The following is a 19388-nucleotide window of genomic DNA, read 5'->3' as shown; positions in this document are numbered from 1 at the left end:
GTGGAGGAGCTATCTCCACAGCTTGGACCATGTAACAGGACCCCACCTGTAGACAGACCAGCATGGCCTCCAAGACCACCCAACAGGACCTTGTCCCCAGAAAGGCTCACACTGCATCAAAGACCCCCCAGACAGAACCAGCGTCGCTCTGGAAACTCCCAAGCAAGACAGCATCCCTAAAAGGGCCAGTACTGCTGCCTCTAAAACTGTCCTTCCTAAAAGGACCAGTGCTGCCCTAAAATCCATAAAGGAAGACACTGCCCTCACTCTGGAAGATCTGGCCAAATGGAGTTCTCAACACCAGGAGAGAAAAACGCAACAGGCTAATTCCACAGCAGTTTTCCAGCCTGAGCCTGCGGAGATTGAGCAGCAGCCCATGGTGAGGGCCACCACACCATGGCAAGCTGCTTGGATGGAGGAGTTGGCGAGTACAGCCTCCTTCATGGACTTTGACCTCCTTGTAGACAGACTCCTAAAGATCTGTCTGCAGAAATCATATCTGGTAGGAAGGGAACTCAGGAGAACACACCAACTGTGCACAGAGCTCCTGCATCCTGACAGAACCAAAACAACATGAGGAAAGCCAGGAGAAGGAACATCAGTCACCACTACAACCCAGCAGCAGCAGCTAGGATCCAGAAGCTCTACCGGTCAAACCATCCTAAGGGTATGAGAGAGCTCCTTGATGGGCCCTCATCCTACTGTGCAATCCCATCAGAGAGACTATTCTCATACTTCAAGAGGGTGTTTGACCATGTAGCTCGGAACGACATGCAGAGTCCAGAGTGCCTTCATTTTTACCTTCATTTTTACTGTTGACTATGCAGAGGACCTGGAACAAGACTTTACATCATGGGAAGTAGAGGCCATGGCCTTACAAAGACCAAAAACACAGCCCCAGGAAAAGATGGCATTCGATACAACTTGCTGAAAAAACGAGACCCCAACTGCCTGGTACTAACTGCCATTTTCAACAAATGCAATCAGTTCCGCCGTACTCCCAGCTTCTGGAAGACATGTATGACGGTGCTCGTCTACAAGAAAGGCCAGCGAGATGACCTCAACAACTGGAGACCTCTCTCTCTCTCTCTCTGTTTCACCATGTACAAACTGTACGCCAGCTGCCTCGCGGCTAGGATCACAGACTGGTCGGTGAATGGAGGAACTCCATGAGCTCCATCCAGGAAGGCTTCATGTTGTATGAAGGCTGTTACAAAGACAACTTTGTTCTTCAGACTGCCATCCACATGGCCAGGAGGGCACAGAGGCAATGGCTCGACCTGGCTAATGCTTTTGGATTGTTGCCCCACCAGTACATTTTTGCCATGCTGCAAGAGTTCGGGATGTCTGAAAACTTTCTCTAACTGGGCCAGGAACTGTATGAAGGCTGCACCACTACCATCTGCTCCATGGAAGGAGAGACAACCGAAATTCCTATCCATAGCAGTGTGAAGCAAGGCTGCTCCCGAGCCCCATCGTTTTCAACTTAGCCATGGAGTTGCTCATTCGAGCAATCTCCAGCAGTCTAGGTGTTTTCAATCCATACAACAACAGAATGAATATTCTGGCCTACGTAGATGATCTGGTCCTGATTGCAGACAACCCTGAGTCTCCCCAACAAATGCTTGACATCACCAGCCAGGCTGCCAACTGGATGGGACTCCGCTTCAACATCAGGAAGTTTGCATCCCTTCATATTGATGGCAGTAGAAGGGATTCGGTCTTTTCAGATCCAAGGTGAACCCATGATCTTCCTCGACGATGGGCAGGCATACTAACATTTCAGCACACCGATGGATTTCTGCATCCAGCAGTCACCTGAGTATACAATTGCGGACATCCTACAAGATGTGGCCAGGATCGACTCCACCCTACTGGCACCATGGCAGAAGATCAACACCTTGAACACCTTCCTGATCCCCTGTATCTCATTTATCCTGAAGGGATCTGCCGTGGCGAAGGTACCTCTGAACAAGGCAGACAGCACCATCCGGCAGCTGGTGAAGAAGTGGATGTTTCTTCCCCAGAGGGCCAGCAATGAACTGGTGTACATCTTGCACAGGCAGGGCGGCTTCAATGTCCCTCAAATGCGTGATCATTCCCACCTTCTACCTTGGCTGGATGCCACAGTGAGGAACATTGTGGACAGTGCTCTGCAGAATGCCGTCAAGAAGTGAATCACCAGGACCCCCTCCAACCAAGATGTTGCCACCTACCTGAGCGACTCACTAGAAGGTGAATTTGGAAGAGACAGGGGAGACTTTGCTTCGCTCTGGACTCATGCCCGTAACACTATGCGACAACTGGAAAAGCGTATCAGCTGCCAGTGGACATAGTGCGAGGAACGCCAGGAGCTGGGAGTCCTGGTGCCATAGGTGAAGAATACAGATCACACTATCATCACTCTGAGAGCTAGATCCATGCAGGAGAGGACCCTGAAGGATGCCGTCTGCTGCCAATATGTGGAAAACCTGAAACGGAAGCCAGACCAGGGCAAGGCATTAGAGATGATATGCAAGTGGGATGCCAGCAACCACTTCCTCCCCAGGGGCAGCTTCACCCAATTTGCCCACTGGAGGTTCATCCACAGGGCCCGTCTAAACTGCGTCCAACTGAATGGAGCCATTCACCATGGCAATCGGGACAAGTGATGCAGGAAGTGTGGTTATGCCAACAAGATGCTACCCCGCATCCTGTGTAGCTGCAAGCCCCATTCGAGAGTTCAGCAGCTGCGACAGACCACCATCCAAGATCGCCTGGCCAGAGCCATCCTGCCACCCGTGGGGAAGGTTGACGTAAACTCTGCCATCCCTGGAACCAATAGCCACCTGTGACTGGACATTGTCATCACCAACGAGAACCGGAAGAAGATCATGATGGTGGACATCACAGTGCCATTCGAGAGCAGGACCCCAGCCTTCCACGATGCCCAAGCTCGAAAGGTAGAGAAATATGCCCCTCTGGCTGAAACTTTGAGAGCTAAGGGTTATCAGGTCCAGACATACAGGCTGATCATTGGAGCCTTGGGTGCATGAGACCCCATGACAAGCGAGTGCTGAGACAATGCAAAATCGGTCAACGCTACGCTCAGCTGATGCGGCAACTCATGGTGTCGGACGCGATCAGGTGGTTGAGGGACATCTACATAGAACACATCACTGGACATCGGCAATACCAGGAGGGATGAGCTCGAGTGCTGATGAGAAGCACAGGTCAGGAAAGTAACTAAAATACTTTCCTCAGGGATTGCATTTTCTAAATGGACAAGCAACCTAATTCTTAATTACTGAGGGACAATCTCTCATTGATATATTTTTCTTTCCATAACCAAATCTCCTTACAAATTTTCATGAGTGATGTACCCGAGTATTCGGCTTCTAATATCTAAACTGTACTGTTAAATCTATTCACCTAAATTTGGGTAATTGCTGATTATGTACTCTCTGTATCATATGACTTAAAAACTAATTTTATATATATTTATGGATAATCTAAGATAGGGGGAAAGCAGTAGATGTGGTATATCTTGACTTTAGTAAAGCTTTTGATACTGTCTTGCATGACCTTCTCATAAAAAAAAAAAACTAGGAAAATGCAACCTAGATGGAGCTACTATAAGATGGGTGCAAAACTGGTTGGAAAAACATTCCCCCAGAGAGTAGTTATCAGTGGTTTACAGTCGTGCTGGAAGGGCATAATGAGTGGGATCCTGCAGGGATCGGTTCTGGGTCCAGTTCTGTTCAATATCTTCATCAATGATTTAGATAATGGCATAGAGAGTACACTTATAAAATTTGTGGACGATACCAAGCTGGGAGTGGTTGCAAGTGCTTTGGAGGAGAGGATTAAAATTCAAAATGATCTGGATAAACTGGAGAAATGGTCTGAAAAAAATGGGATGAAATTCAATAGGACAAATACAAAGTAGTCCATTTAGGAAGGAACCATCAGTTGCACACATACAAAATGAGAAATGACTGCCTAGGAAGGAGTACCATAGAAAAGGATCTGAGGATCATAGTGGACCACAAGCTAAATACAAGTCAACAGTGTAATGCTGCTGCAAAAAAACTGAACATCCTTCTGGCATGTATTAGTAGGAACGTTGTAAGCAAGACACGAGAAATAATTCTTCTGCTCTACTCTGCGCTGATTAGGCCTCAGCTGGAGTATTGTGTCCAGTTCTGGATGCCACATTTCAGAAAGGAAGTTGACAATCTGGAGAGAGTCCAGAGAAGAGCAACAAAAATGATTAAGTGACAAAGACTCCTGTGGCACCTTATAGACTAACATACGTATTGGAGCATAAGCTTTCGTGGGTTCACCGAACCCACGTGAACCCACGAAAGCTTATGCTCCAATACATCTGTTAGTCTATAAGGTGCCACAGGAGTCTTTGCCGCTTTTACAGATCCAGACTAACATGGCTACCCCTCTGAAAAAATGATTAAGGTCTAGAAAACATGACCTGTGAGTGAAGATTGGAAAAATTGGCTTTGTTTAGTCTGGAAAAGAGAAGATTGATCGGGGTCACGATAACAGTTTTCAAGTATGTAAGATGTTGTTACAAGGAGGAAGAAAAATTGTTTTCTTAACCTCTGAGGATAGGACAAGAAGCTATGGCCTTAAATTGCAGTAAGGGAGGTTGGGTTGGGGCATTAGGAAAAGCTTCCTAACTGTCAAAGTGGTTAAGCACTGGAATAAATTGCCTAGCAATGTTGTGGAATCTCCATCATTGAAGATTTTTAAGAACAGGTTAGACCAATGTCTAGACCAAACTTTTAATCTGGTGACCCAGTTGAAGAAAATTGTTGATGCCTGCGACCCAATGGAGCTGGGGATGAAGGGTTTGCGGTGTGGGAAAGGCTCAGGGCTGGGCCAGAGGGTTGTGGTGCAGGGGTGAGGGCTGTGGGTTGGGGCCAGGAATGAGGGGTTCAGGGTGTGGTGGGGGTTCTGGGATGGGGCAGAGGGTTGTGGTGCAGGAGGGTGTCAGGGCTCTGGGCTGGGGGTGCAAGGTCTGGGGTTGGGCCAGAGATAAGGGGTTTTGGGTACAGGAAGGGGCTCTGGGTTTGAGGGTGGGCTCAGGGTTGGGGCAGGTGACTGGGGTGCAGGGTTATGGCACAGGCTTACCATGGGCGGCTCCCGGTCAGCAAGGGTGCTAAGGCAGGAAGTGGCCCTGGAAGTGGCCAGCAGCAGGTCCGGCTCATAGGCCCACAGGCATCGCCTTCCCCCCCCCCCCAGCTCCCATTGGCTGATTCCCAGACAATGGGATGCAGAGCAGGTGTTCGGGCAGCACGTGGAGCCCTGTGGCCCCTCCATCTAGGAGCCGGTCCTGCTGCTGGCCACTTCTGGGGCGCAGACGGTGTCTGAATAGGTAGGGACTAGTCTGCTTTAGCTGGGCAGCACTGCCGACGGGACTTTTAATGACCCGGTTAGGGGTGCTGACCAAAGCCGCTGCGACCCCGGTGCCTTACATTCCGTGACCCAGTACTGGGTCGTGACCCGCAATTTGAAAACCATTGGGTTAGACAACCCAGGAATGATCTAGATAATACTTAGTCCTTCCACAAGTGCAGGAAACTGGACTAGATGACCTCTCGAGGTCCCTTTCAGTTCTATGATCCATTCTCACAGCTTCCACTAGTTAACAACAAAATGGAAAATACTGCCGGGATATTGAAACACAACTTAAGCGTTGGCCTGAGCATTTTTATGAATTAATGGAACAGACCCCCACCAAGATGTAAACTACAATTTAATCCAGAAATGAACCCAGCAGAAAACTGGACAGTGACAGTAGAGGAAATGATGCTTGCAGTCAAACAGTTACAAAATGATAAACAGTCTTGACAGTATTTCATAAAACTACTACAGTGGAAGTCCAGGTTTAGTTCACTGGCTTCACTGAGTAGTCTTAAAAGTTTGGGAAACCAGCCACATTCCAGAAGGTTGAAAAAGGAACTGCATCATCCCTTAAAAAAAAAAAAAAAAAAAAAAAAAAAAAAGGAATCACCTTGCTCAAATTATAGGGGAATAACACTGCTGTCAGGCTCAGGTAAGGTGTTTATGATCATATTACTGAACTGACTGAAATACTATCTCAACCCAGAAATGAGAAACAACCAGTGTGGTTTCTGCACAGGTCGATCTACCATCCATGTTATAGATGCTCTACAGAATGTTACTGTAAACTGACAAAAGAAAGTTAACATTGTGTTTATAGACTTTGCAGATGCTTTTGACTCAGTAATGTGGATACTGCTACCCAGTATGAAGTGCTGGAGGACTTAGCGTGCCGCTAGTAGAGGAACTGTACCATGGTACATTTAGCTGTGCAAGGACCAACCTTGTTGTATTAGACTGGTTTTCAGAAGACTCAAGAATATACTAGGGATGCATTTTCTCTCCTGTGCAATTTAATGTTCTAATAGACTATCTGAGGACAAAACTGATTGAGGCCAAAGCAGCAGGTGTGAACGTTAAAAATTTATCTTTAGGGGATCTTGAGTATGTGGATGATATAGCCTTACTGACCAACTATAGCTAATGCTGGAAGAGCTGCAAAAAACTGCAGAATCAATTGGGCTTAAGATCAGCCATGATAAAACCAAAGCTATTTATTTCCTATAAAATGGAAATGAATGACCTCCCAGTGCTGCATAAAGATGATAAAGACATTGAATGGATGAATAATTTTATTTATCTGGGGAGTCAGTTGACAACAGGAGATTCTATAACAAATGAAGTCACATGCTAGATTGGTGTTGCATCAATGGTGTTTCACCATCTTCAGAGGTATCTGTTTGGATGGCAGGATGTCTGTATGACAACTAAGGTGCGAGTTTTTAATGTGAGGATGATGAACAACTCTGTTATATGGAGCAGTTAAAACATTAAAACAGCCAAAGAGAGGAAACTAAACAAACAGTTTTCAGCATCAAAAGTTTTATGGTACATTCTGAACATGTGTTGGTTTGATTTTGTCACAAATGAGGAGATACTTAGAAGACCCCAGCAAGTTGCAGTCTTGTAGCAGTTGAGAACAAGATGACTGCAATGTTCATGTCCAACATGCAGAAGTAACCCTTTTACAGAGCTGAGCTTGAAGGAAGTAGAAAATAAGGCTGACCACGAATGAGGTTGGAAGGTGCAATTTTAAGGGATTTAAGAAGCCTAAATCCTTCCACATTGAGTCTTGTCAAAGGAAAAAGACTTACAAGGGACCATTCAAGATGAAAGTCCATTCTATGCACCACCATGCGTAGCCATGTGAATTTGCTGCTGCTGCTCTGCATTGCACTTAGCTATCTAAGTTCCATTATCAAAAGTCACTTAGGTCCAGATCCTCCAGTGGTATTTAAATGTCTAACTGTGGGAATTAGGTGCCTAAATATCTTTGATGATCTGGACTATAGGAGTCTAAATCCCATTTACAATGAGATTTAGGTTTCTAAAGACTTAGGTTACTTCTGAAAATGGGACTTAGCCATCTAAGTTACTGAGGCCAGATCCTCAAAAGTATTTAGGTGCCTATCATTCATAAAATCAATGGGAGTTACGCAGCTAAATACCTTTGAAGTTCTGGGCCCTAGGCCATGCAATGCTGGGTGAAGCAATGCCTAAATAAGCTTTAAAAAGCTGGGCCTTGAGTCCTGACAGCAAGAAGGTCCTGCCCTGGCTCATTTCAGATAGACCACATGATGGAGAGCAAGGGAGCCTGGCCAACCTCAACTGCTTTGTACAGACATAGGGGAAGAGACACAGTAATCTACTAGACTGAGCACAGGACTAGCAGTCAAGAGCTCCTGAATTATAGCCCTAGCTCTGCCACAGAAATCCTGGCTGACCACAAGCAAGCCATCTAATTTCTTTATGTTTCAGTTTCCCCATGTGTACAACATAGCTAATTTTTACTTACCTATATCACAGGAGCATTACAAAAATTAATTAGTGTTTAGCACCAGACTAAGTGAAATATTCATTACAGTACATTAGGCCTAGATTATATTAAGGGTTATACATAGATCAGTAAATTCTTGAGTTGAATCGTTTGGCTTACTGGCAGCCAGTGGAGGCCAAAGAAAGTGAGCATTTATGATTTTCTCACCTCCATGCTAAGGAGCAAATAAGCAGCCACATGCTGCACCTGTTCCACCCTTTGTGATCCCAATTAGGGAATCCAATTACAAGTGAATTGCAATAGTTTAGCCTAGAGGTGATAAAAAGATAAATAATGCTGAAGAGAAAGGGTCAGACTTTCTGGTGAACCTGGAGATGGCAATATCCACTGGGGAATTGTGCCTTACCAGGCATGAATGTTACTGTTGAAAGAGTAATTCTGAGCAATCCAGAGGGTGAAATGAAGAAAAGCTGCCCAAGCTAGGTAGCCTAGTGACAACACACTCCATTGTGATTTAGGAGATGAAAATTTAGGCACTGAGCTGTCTGAACAGCATGAAGAAGAGACCTAAAGAAGAGCTCTTGGTAGCTCAAAAGCTTGTCTCTTTCACCAACAGAAGTTGGTCCCCTCACCCACCTTGCCTCTCTAATATCATAGGACTAACATGGCTACAACTACACTGCAAGCAACAATGGAACAGCATGAAGACAGCATGCTCGACGGGTCACTTTGCATCACTCTTAAGGAAAGACCTGTGGCTAATGCTTCTGAGTTATACTGTCAGGGTGAAATCTGAAAAAAATGCAACTTAAGGTATTTTACATGAATACTAATATATCTTAACAGAAAGTATCTCTATTTATATGACCGCCATCACCTTAATCGTTGTATATATCCCAAACATTAATGGATATATCTTTACAGCACTCTTGTGAGGCTGAGCAATATTATTCCCATTTTACCGTGAGGAACTGAGCTAGAGAGACTTGCCCAAGGTTGCACAGAAACTCTGTAGCAGAGCTGGAAACAGATGCCAGATCTCCCGAGTCCCAGAGCAGTGCCTTACCAACAAGACCATCTTTCTGTCCAAAAGAGACAGAAAAGGGGCAAATAAAGGAAAAGAACAAAAGAAAGTAAAGAAAATAGCTGAAGAGAAGCAGAACAAAACTGTTTAACAAAACTTTTTTACATGTGATTTAAGTTAGGGCAGCCATCCAGTGTCTTAATTCTTCTCAGTGATCGTTTCACATTTGGGAAAGTATTTTTTTTTGCCATTTAAAATAAATAAATCTAGTTCTGTGCCACCACTAAAATGACTCACTGCCCTAAAGACACACAAGATGTCTGCAATAAAGGAAAAATGTTACTGAATATTAAATCTGAGCCACACAAATGAAAACAGTGCTGTTCTGGGAATTCATCTTCCTGAATGTTACAGAGCTCTAACACATGAAAAATGAAATTCCATGGGAAAAAAAACCTTTGAATTCAATGAGATTTTTATCTGAGTAAGGAATGAGTAAAACAGTGAGAAAGGACTCTGGATTTGGACCAGATAGTGTAGCGAAATAAAATGCCAGTGAATCATTTGGGACCTGATCCCACTGAAGGGATCAAGGGAAGTCTTTCAAAAGACTTTGATTAGGTCCTTAAAGAGGGAAGTGCACAACATATAAACTAGTTTATTCAAGATGAGCAATTTGATAAAAATTTCAAACTCTTTTTGCCACTGATTGTTCACTTACTTATACAACACATCCTTCGAGAAACTCAGGCTTGATTCTTTGTTCTGCCAGAGCTGCTCTATTTTTAGTTATATGTAGGGACAAATGGAAAAATGAAAAAAGTGGGGCAAGGAAAAACTGAAAATGCTCCATTTCAAAAATCTGATTTTTGTATCAATTTTTTGCAAAACATACTTTTTGACCAGCCCTAGTTACTACATTCTTATTAGCCATCCTTCCAGGTTCACCTGCATGTTCACATATGACCAACATTTAACATGTTGTACCCCACTGTCTTTTCACATGGTAGTTCTCTTACCATCAGAATTAGCTTTACACATAAAGGCTTCTTAAATTTGGATGGACAGAGTTTGCTGTATTTTGTACTATTTCGGATAGGAGTGATAGCTGGCACTGAAGGTGGTTATTTCAGCTTTACACCAGCAGATGTTACCCCTACATAGGTTAGCTAACCCTGACCTTGCCTTGATCATTTTTCCTAGATACGAGTTTAATTGACCAGTTAACTCAATACTAGTCTAGGATTACTATCTACTGTCTGCTCCATCTTCTCTACTATAGTTATAAATCCATTCAGTTCATTACTTTGCCACAGATAATGATAGCAGATCTCATGCTTTTTAGTCCTTTCTAGTGTTCATACTAAACAGTTCCTCCGTGCCAAATAATTAGCTGACATTAATTCTTACAGTAAAATTCTGTAGCTCACGAAAGCTTATGCTCAAATAAATTTGTTAGTCTCTAAGGTGCCACAATTACTCCTTTTCTTTTTGCGAATACAGACTAACACGGCTGCTACTCTGAAACCAGTAAAATTCCTATTATTCCATCTCCTGTCATTATTGTTTGCTATTTCTTCAAAGTCCTTTTATGTTATATTTTGTGTCAATGACATTTTATTTTCCTTTCCGTATTTTAAGAGATTTTGCTTATCATGCTGTCCTTCATAATTGTTACAGCACACAGGTAGGTCCCTTATCTAACCCATTTTCTTTCTTTGCTACTCAACAGGACTTTTCACTTAAAAATAACCTTTTATTGTGGAACTAAATGCCAAGCTACATTCTTCTGCATCCACTTCTTCAGTCATGTTCTGTGTGACTTCTCTAGAGCTTAGGAGTATTTGTGTTCTTTTTCTGTTGTTATATTTTGCCTCCTACTGTCTCCACATGATGTGACCCGAGTGCTTTATGAAGCTACAATACCATTACAGGTTTCCATTTTCTCCTGCATTCTGTTATTCAGCTTCTTCTAGGTGTCGGATGTGCTTTTCTTCTGTTTCATAAAAAGGTTTTAGCGTGATCTCTCTTGCTTCTAGTTAAGCTTGACATCTCCTTCCACCACTGTGCTGCAACAGCTAAAATGATGTGGATAATTTGGTTCTTAATGTTCTGCCCTTCAAGGGTTAAGCAAGTGATTGCTCTAAGTGTAAAAGATCAAATAAGGGTCTTTTTAAAAAAAAAATTATTAATCATGGCTGGACTGCTTTTGAATCCATTGGATTGAGTACTAAATGGTTTATGATCTAAATCCCATTTTTGAAGGAAATTATTGAATAATATCAAGCTAAACTGTGGTTTATTGTCCCTATTTTCTGAGATAGAACAGCATCTTAACATGTGAAGATTGATTTGCAGTCTGTGGTACCACCTAAGGAGGGGATAACTCCACTTTTTTGTAGATTCAGTAACCTCTATATGTCACCATAGAGTGACAAGATGTCCTGATTTTATAGGGACAGTCCCAATATTTGGGCCTTTGCCTTATGTATACTAGTTACCAGCCTTTGCAAAGCACAGTCACTATAATGCTAAGAATAAGAGTATATAAATTCCTGTACACACGCTAAAAGCTTACCAGAGGTCATCCATCAATCCTAAGAGTCCTAGTATGCCAAAGTCTTTCCAACACTTTCACAAGGGTCGGGGTTCCCCTGTCTGTTGGCTGAATCAAAAGAAGGCCCCGTGTTTAGTTTAAACCCAGCCTTTTTATACCACAAGTCCTTTCTCTCAGTCTCTGGAAAACCCAGTTAGAACCAGCATATCCAAACCCTTCCAGTGGGTGGTACCTCTCTAGAGGTTGTTCAGTCTCAGTGACTTGCCTTAATCCCCCCTCCCGCCCTTCTTTTTAGATCTTGGAGGAGTTGTGGTAACTCTCCTCCATGGGGTAGAGCACAGACATAAGCCATTCATAAATTTAAAACAATGGCCCCCAAAGATACTGCATGGGGTTGCAATACCTGTCCCAGTGAGCTCTGTAGGGCAGGGAACATCTGTGTTATATATTTGTACAATGGCTAGCACAATGGGGCTTGAGGATCTACACATTACCACAATATGGCATTGGTCTGTGACACCATAGAAAGGGCATGGCTCTACTTCAGCATTTCTCTAACTTGGGTCCGCAAGTGTACTCCGGGGGGGTCCACGGGAACCCTCTGATGGACTCCTCCCCCTCCCTCCCAAAGCCTCCTGCACACTGAAGAAAAGCTGTTCAGTGGCATGCAGGAGGCACATGGAGGAAGGGGAAAGAGCATGGATGGGGTGCGCTTGGGGGAGAGGGCAGAAAGAGGCAGGGAGGAGGAGGGGTAGGGGTGGAGCAGGGATGGCGCCTTGGGGGAAGGGATGGAGTGGGGGGCGGGGCCTGAGGCTGAGCAGTACTAGCCACAGAGGATTCCTCTTAAATTGATGGCTGTATAACATTTTCCTTCTTTTCAGATTTTATATTGCTTTCACTCCATTTCTAGCTTATTGAGCAGTTATTGAGCAGGCTCAGAAATGCATCTCAAATGGTAGTCAGAGCTGCAAAATGCAGCTCCACTTTTCTTCTTGTGAATTCCTAGTTTGAGTGAGAAGCCAAAAGAAAACTAGCGGTATTGCTCAGTGTCTGCCTGTCTATAGTAATTAATTACCATTTGTTTAAAAAGAATCATCACTGGCTGCTGAGTATTCATATATAATCAGCTACAGTATTTTTCTAAAAGACTTGCAGAAGGAAAGCTGGTAATGGCTTTAATACTTTTAAGAGCATCCCGTTATCAACATGTATCAACTCATTCAGAGCACTATAAATTTCCCTTACCTCTAAGGAATCCATTTTTCAAGTCTCTTCCGGTCAGAGAGACAAGGTGGGTCAGATAATATGATTGGAACAACTTCTTTTGGTGAAAGAAACAAGCTTTCGAGCTACACAGAGCTCTTCTTCAGATCTGGGAAAGATACTCAGTGTGTCACATCTAATTACAAGGTGGAACAGACTTTAGCATAAGCACATTCTTTAGCAGTTCTCTGTGTAATGCTTGTTTGAGATTGTTTTTACAAAAGATAAACCAGTCTTCTCTGGTAGCTCTTTACAGATTATCCTGGTAAACCACCAGGGACCCAATTTCTGCATGCTTTCTCATGACAGACGTTGAGTAGCCTAATATTGCACAATTTGTAATCAATTTTTGCTGTATTAAAATCATGCAGAGTAAGAAAATACTATACAATACTTCTTTTCACAAAATATGTCCGAAAAACAGAATCAAAATACAGGCTTTAGTACCAAAACCTTCCCGATTGGCTATATTTGCATACCAGAGCTCTGATTCCCCACTATCTTGTAACTTGTATCATTTTTGCCTATGCAAAGTTAGTGCAAAGTGGGTGTAAAACAATATGGATCTGATTCTCTTAGTGTAAATGAGAAGTGCATCTTTCAGTTCTGATTTGGTAGCATTTTTGTACTCATTTTGCAGTTTTATATAGCTACACAAAGTGCAAGGAAGTGGAGAATGAGATCTAGGGTATCGTCATAACATGTATTGATCAGACTATTGCATAATTGTACTCATCTTTCCAATTCACTATCATAGTTATTCTGAAAAGCTATCACATGTTCAATCAGTAACATTTTCAGGGTCAGATTTTCAAAGGTGACAGTATGCATGTATGCACATCCAATTGTGGGTGCTAAATCTGTTTGCATAAATACAATAATTGTGTTGACAAAAATTGTTATCTGTACATGCATATGATCATCTAGGCATCAAACTATCTGCTGGCTGTATACACAAATGCCCAATTTGCACCTACAAGTTAGGTGCCCACACAAATGCCTATGGAAATCTGGCTCCCAATTTGAATAAGCAATTTTTAAAACAGTGAAAACAGAACCAAAAACAGAACAGCAGAACCAAAAATTCATTCCATGTAACTCAAACAAAACCTTGTGCCAAGTCTCATTTAGAACCACATGCAGCAATATGGGTTCTTTTAGGAGCTTCATCCCATAATGGTTAACACATTGCATATTAATTTGGTAATTTACATCCGGTCAGCGTACAATATTTTGAACCCTCCTTTTACACAACTCCCTTCCCAAGTAACTATGTATTACTGCCAATATCTCTTCTCAGAAGCTTTTTGGAATTAGTATCTTATTCCTTTGAGAGATGAGCTAGTCCTAGTTGCTGTCTGAAGGCTGGGGTGTTGAAGTGGGGAAAACAAATAGGGAGATACTCTACTTTCAGTTTTTGTTCACCACACCCATAATTATATAGCTGCAATGTGATGCCCAAACACTCCCCAATTCACTGTCACTATAACGTCTGGTTTCTTGAGGAGAGAGTTGGGCTTGCCGTGGAGCATTGGCTCATAGTACTCCAGACCATGTAGCTGATGCTACAGCTGTTGTTTGAATGAGCACTAGTGCTCTATAGTACCAGATCACATGTGCACAGCTCATCTAGTGGCAAATGGCACCATGCCATTTTCCCCTTGCTATTTCCTCATAGCAACTCCTGTTAGAGTCCTGCTGAAACCTCAATATTTTTGTGTCATCAGATACTTCACATTTTTCATCTCACCTCCATTTAAATTATTGCATTTGTGCAAACAGATTTAGCACCCACAACTGGGTGGGCAATGCTTACAACATGACAGCATTTGCATTGTCTAACTGACACCCATTAAGCATGTGTTCGGATATTGACAAGTATGGCATCATGAGGCACCATGACAACAACAACATTTCTAATCACAGCTTCTCCAAATGCAAATATGATCTTGATCAGGCATCTGCTTTGCTGTTAACTCCTTCTTGGGCGTTGGCATTCAATCTTTCCCTTGGCATATCTGAAGTGTTACAGCTACCGCCCTATTCTTTGTAGGGTACTCGGCAGAGGTTCTCTGAAAACATCTCAAACACCCAGCAATCCGTTTCATTTCCATAGATGTATTAGTGACAACCCTTATTAGTGGTTTTATTGTACTTCCCCAAACAATGAGGCCTCACTATACTAAGTGCTGTAAAAACACCGTAAGAAACAATCCCTGCCCTGTAGAGCTTAAATTTTAGAGACAATACAGACCGGGGTGGGAGAAGGGAATTCAGCGTTAAAGCAGAAGATTGGGAACTGAGGCACAGTTTGTTTTTGATTAAAGAAATGACTAATTTAGACAAATTGCCATGTAAGTAGGTACTGATAGCTTAAAGTCTTTAAAGATGCTACAAGAGCAAGTTAACTAATCCTGCAGACTATTAAAATTGCCATCATGGCCTTTGTAATTCACAAGAGGAAGGATGGCCTCATAGTTAAAGTGCTAGCCTAGGATTCAGAGATGCAGGTTCCATTCCCAGTATGACCTTGGGCAAGTCACTGTCTTTACCCTTTAGCCCCCTATCTGTAAAATGAGAAAAACAGCACTCCCCTATCTCAGAGAGGTGTTCTGAGGAGAAATATTTTAAAGATTGTGAGGTGCTCAGATACTGTTGTAATGAGGGGGACGGTATACAAATACCTTAGATATTTGAGAATGTCCCATTTGCTGGGTATCTGTCGATACCTTTGATGCAGATATAAGAGAAGTCCCATTTTGAAGCAACTCTTCCTGTAGCATTTGCAGCCACCAGCAAGTTTATTTTTTTTCCCCTTGGCACACTTAAGTTTTGAAGAAATGAAACGTGTGTGATTAGCTCTCCGTATTTTATTCTTTTCTATGCACTGGCATCATGATAATCAGTTCTCCCAGCTTCACAGCTATCTCAGTAATGCAGTTGGAGCCAAAGACTCCATGTAGATCTTCCTCAATATTTTGCCATTCCCTAAAACCTCTGCCAATTTGCTGTTCAGTCAGTCATAGCTGCCATATCATTATAATTTAGCATTAAGCCTCTCTTGCAAATCTGTGAGTGAGGTCTTTGTATGACAATTTTATTTCTATTTAATTTCTGGTTTCTGTTCCAATCCCTCTTTATTATTCTCCTGAAACTAGCATCATGTACTTGTTTGTTAGCTCCCCCCACAAAAATATTACAAATGTAGTATTATATACACAATGCTTTCTAAGCTTTCAACGTTGTGGTATAGTTTTGCTTTGATTTTCTCAACCTGAGATAGCCAGGCAAATCCAGGTGGATTGAAAGCTTAATTTAAAATATTTTGTCCTTTCTTTTCTCCACTGAGAAATGCAAATGCAGTGAGCCTAATTAATCTCAAGTGGAACTCCACTGAAGTTGCAGTTGAATTTGGACCAATAGTTCTACCACTCCAAGCTGCCAGTAGACCAATGAAATTACTAATTGCTTAGCTTTGTCTGAGGTCCAGATAAAGTCTTGGCTCATCTTTTCCAGGCTGATCAAGAGCTTTCCCAGTTTGTAGGTTTCTGCCCTTTCATTATCACTAGTAATTTTTCCATTTTCAGCTCTTTCTGTTTAGTCTTGCAATGCCACTAGGTGCATGGATGGTATTATAGTTAATATCATTATAATCGTGGACTTTCCTATCTGACCCCAGTCGTCTGGATATGGGCAAGAAGGCCCATGACTATAATGACAAGCAAGTGTACTATCAGTGTAAGTGTTCAGTTCTTTCTCATACATAATATTGACTCTCTACACTAAGTGTAGGTTTTGTTACTGTTAGCAAACCCAGGTAGAATCATGGGTGACTCAGACACTACAACTTGAAAGTCTGAATGTTCTCTTTTATCTATAGATACAATTAAAGCTGCATTTGCCACCCACTTGCACTTACTGTCTTGAATAAATTCTTAGCTCTGTTAGAGTACGTAAGGGGCTCTGCTTTCAAGTCTTTATACAATTAAGAATTATGACAATTGCCTGTACTTATTTAATAGCAAGTTCTCTGTATCATTGTCAGATATGTAGATCAACATTCTTTGAAGTGTCAAAGCTAAAGCTACTCTGAATCCCTGGAGTTTTTTTTATTTCCAAAGACAGCCTTTTTAGATTCCTTTTCTCAGAGCCACTGCACATTTTAGTGAAAAGTATCTCACTCAATTGCAACAGTGGAACTCATGGAATGATTTTGTCCATATGTGTAACAGCTTCCGACTATACACTTTTCCCACTTATTTCTGTACCAGTTTAATGGTAGATTTAATTTATACATAGTTAAAACATATTTCTCTGAGTTTTGTCTGCTGGATTGTAAGTCCCTCCTGTTCCTTTGATCACTTGCCTCTCTTGTGTAGTCATCTCGTATGACCTAGGTGCTACTGTACCTCTGGCAACTCTTAGTCCACTCCTCTGGTGTCTCTCTAATTGCTGGATCCTCACAGGAGGACCAGTTGCCAGGGCCAATAGGTCCTTGGCTAACGTGTCATACTCTACTGCCTGCTTTCTCTGATTGTTGGCTGTCTCCTTTCAGTGTCTCCATTCTTCTGGCTGTAACAGGTCTTCCCTCATTCATAACAGATTTTTGGTCCTTGTCCCATCAGTTTCTGTTCTGGACTATTTTGGCATCCCTGTGATGGGATATTCCTGTGTGGCAAAACTGCAACAGAGGGGGTTTGAATCAGAAGAAACATCCTTGTTTAAAAGTCTCTTAGCTGTTTTCACAGCTGATTCTATCTTACTATTACTCTGTGGGTATGCTGGAGAGAAGGTGCAGTGGTCTAACTCCCATTTGTGTGCAAATTCCTTGAATTCTTCCTGGGAAAATTAGGGTGTATTGTTGGTGAATACATTATCTGGAACATCATATAATGTAAAGCGGGCCTTTAGTTTGCCAATCACTGATTTGCTTATTGCATCAGACATGGCATACTTCCCAAAAATTTGAATAATAGTGCACTGTAATCAAGTACTGCTTTTCCTTGAGGCTAAATAAGTTCGCTCCCACCTTTTTGCATAGTTGGGTGGGCAGCTCACATGGTAACAGAGTCTCTTTCTGCGGATGGCTATCACACAACCTGTAAGTGTTACAGCCTTCTATCAAGGAGTGGAATTGTGTACTCATTCCTGGCCAGTAAAACACACACACTCAAATCCATCACAGCTGCCAATGCCCAGTTTGAGGCATGTATTTTTGTATGACAACATCTCTCTCCTTGGAATAGGATTCCATCCTCCACATTCACCTAATCATTAATTTGAAAATATGGTTCTGCTCCTACTGATACTTGGCTTTTCACTTGGCCACACTGCTAGTATCGCTGTCTTGTCTGCCTGTAGTTGGATGTCCTTTTCCAAAGCCTCTTGGATTTCCATCAGCTTCACTGTTGAAACTGAATTCATTAACAGGCTGCACTATGTCCTGATCTCCTTCCCTCAACTTGCTCATGTGGCTATATATGCCCTGCTCAGGGTGCCAACTAATACCAGTAATCATCCTGGACAATATCTGAGCTTCTCCTAGTAGTGCCAGAGGTGCATCAACATGCACTGCAATCTCTTTGGAGCACTAAGAAGGGGCTTTGCCATGATTGTCTCCAGGGGCTTGTGGTCCGATTACACTAGTACAGGGTAGCCATAGGTGTTCTGATGTAATGTGATATTTGGAATGGAGAAATTCTTAGTGCTCAATCTCTGACAGGGCTCTGCTGGCATAAACAACTGGCTGATCCTGCAAAACCCAGTCTTTTTTCTGATGTATCACACAGTAGCTCTCATGGCTGGCAGTACTTCAGGACAGGAGCATCCATTATCATTTTTTTCAGCAGGTCAAATGCTTGCTGTTGGGGACCTACCCAGTTCCACTTAGCATCCTATCTTGTGAGCTCACATATGGATTCCGCTGCTGCAGCCAGCTGTGGACTGGACTTGGACAGAAAGTATCATGCCTATGAAGTGCTGAATCCATTTCACCATACACTGGAACTGGCATATCTCGGACTGCCTTCATCTTGCCGAGATCGTGTTCAGTTGGTCTGCTGTGAGCAGACGTCCAATGCATGTCATCTCATGATGAGTCACATTTTTTATGGGTTGAGTTTTATGTTCTTGTCCCTTCATCACTGTAGAAAAGCTTGCTGTTTTCTGTAATTGTCTAATTCAGCTTCTGTATCACTGCTCCCTTAACCTACAATGAGGATATCATCTGCCATTATTTTCACCCCGGGTAATCCTTCCAGCACTTGGGTGAGTCTTCTCTGAAATGCCTCTCATCCTGAGCTTACGCCTATCAGTACGTGTAGCTATCTGTAGCAACCAAATAGTGTTGCAAAGGCTGTCAGCATACTGGACTCTTTATACAGGCTTATGTGCCACAAGCCATTCCTCGGATCACAGATCATAAAGACTTTGGTTTTGGAAAGGTCTGGCAAGAGGTCATCAATTATGGGCAGTGGATAGCGGCATCTTTTCAATGCCCAGTTCAGTTGGTCTGGAGTTAGGCAGATGCATAATTTGCCTGATGGTTTCTTTACTACTACCTTGCTGCTTACCCAGGTTGTACTGGTCTTACAGGTGCTATGATAGTTCTGCCCTGCAGACTTTCAAGCTCCTTGTGTACTGGA

This window comes from Dermochelys coriacea, chromosome 9 (assembly GCF_009764565.3).
Source record: "Dermochelys coriacea isolate rDerCor1 chromosome 9, rDerCor1.pri.v4, whole genome shotgun sequence".
In the NCBI taxonomy this organism is placed as follows: Eukaryota; Metazoa; Chordata; order Testudines; family Dermochelyidae; genus Dermochelys; species Dermochelys coriacea.
The sequence above is the reverse complement of the archived record's forward strand: the minus strand, read 5'-3'. Positions refer to the sequence as shown.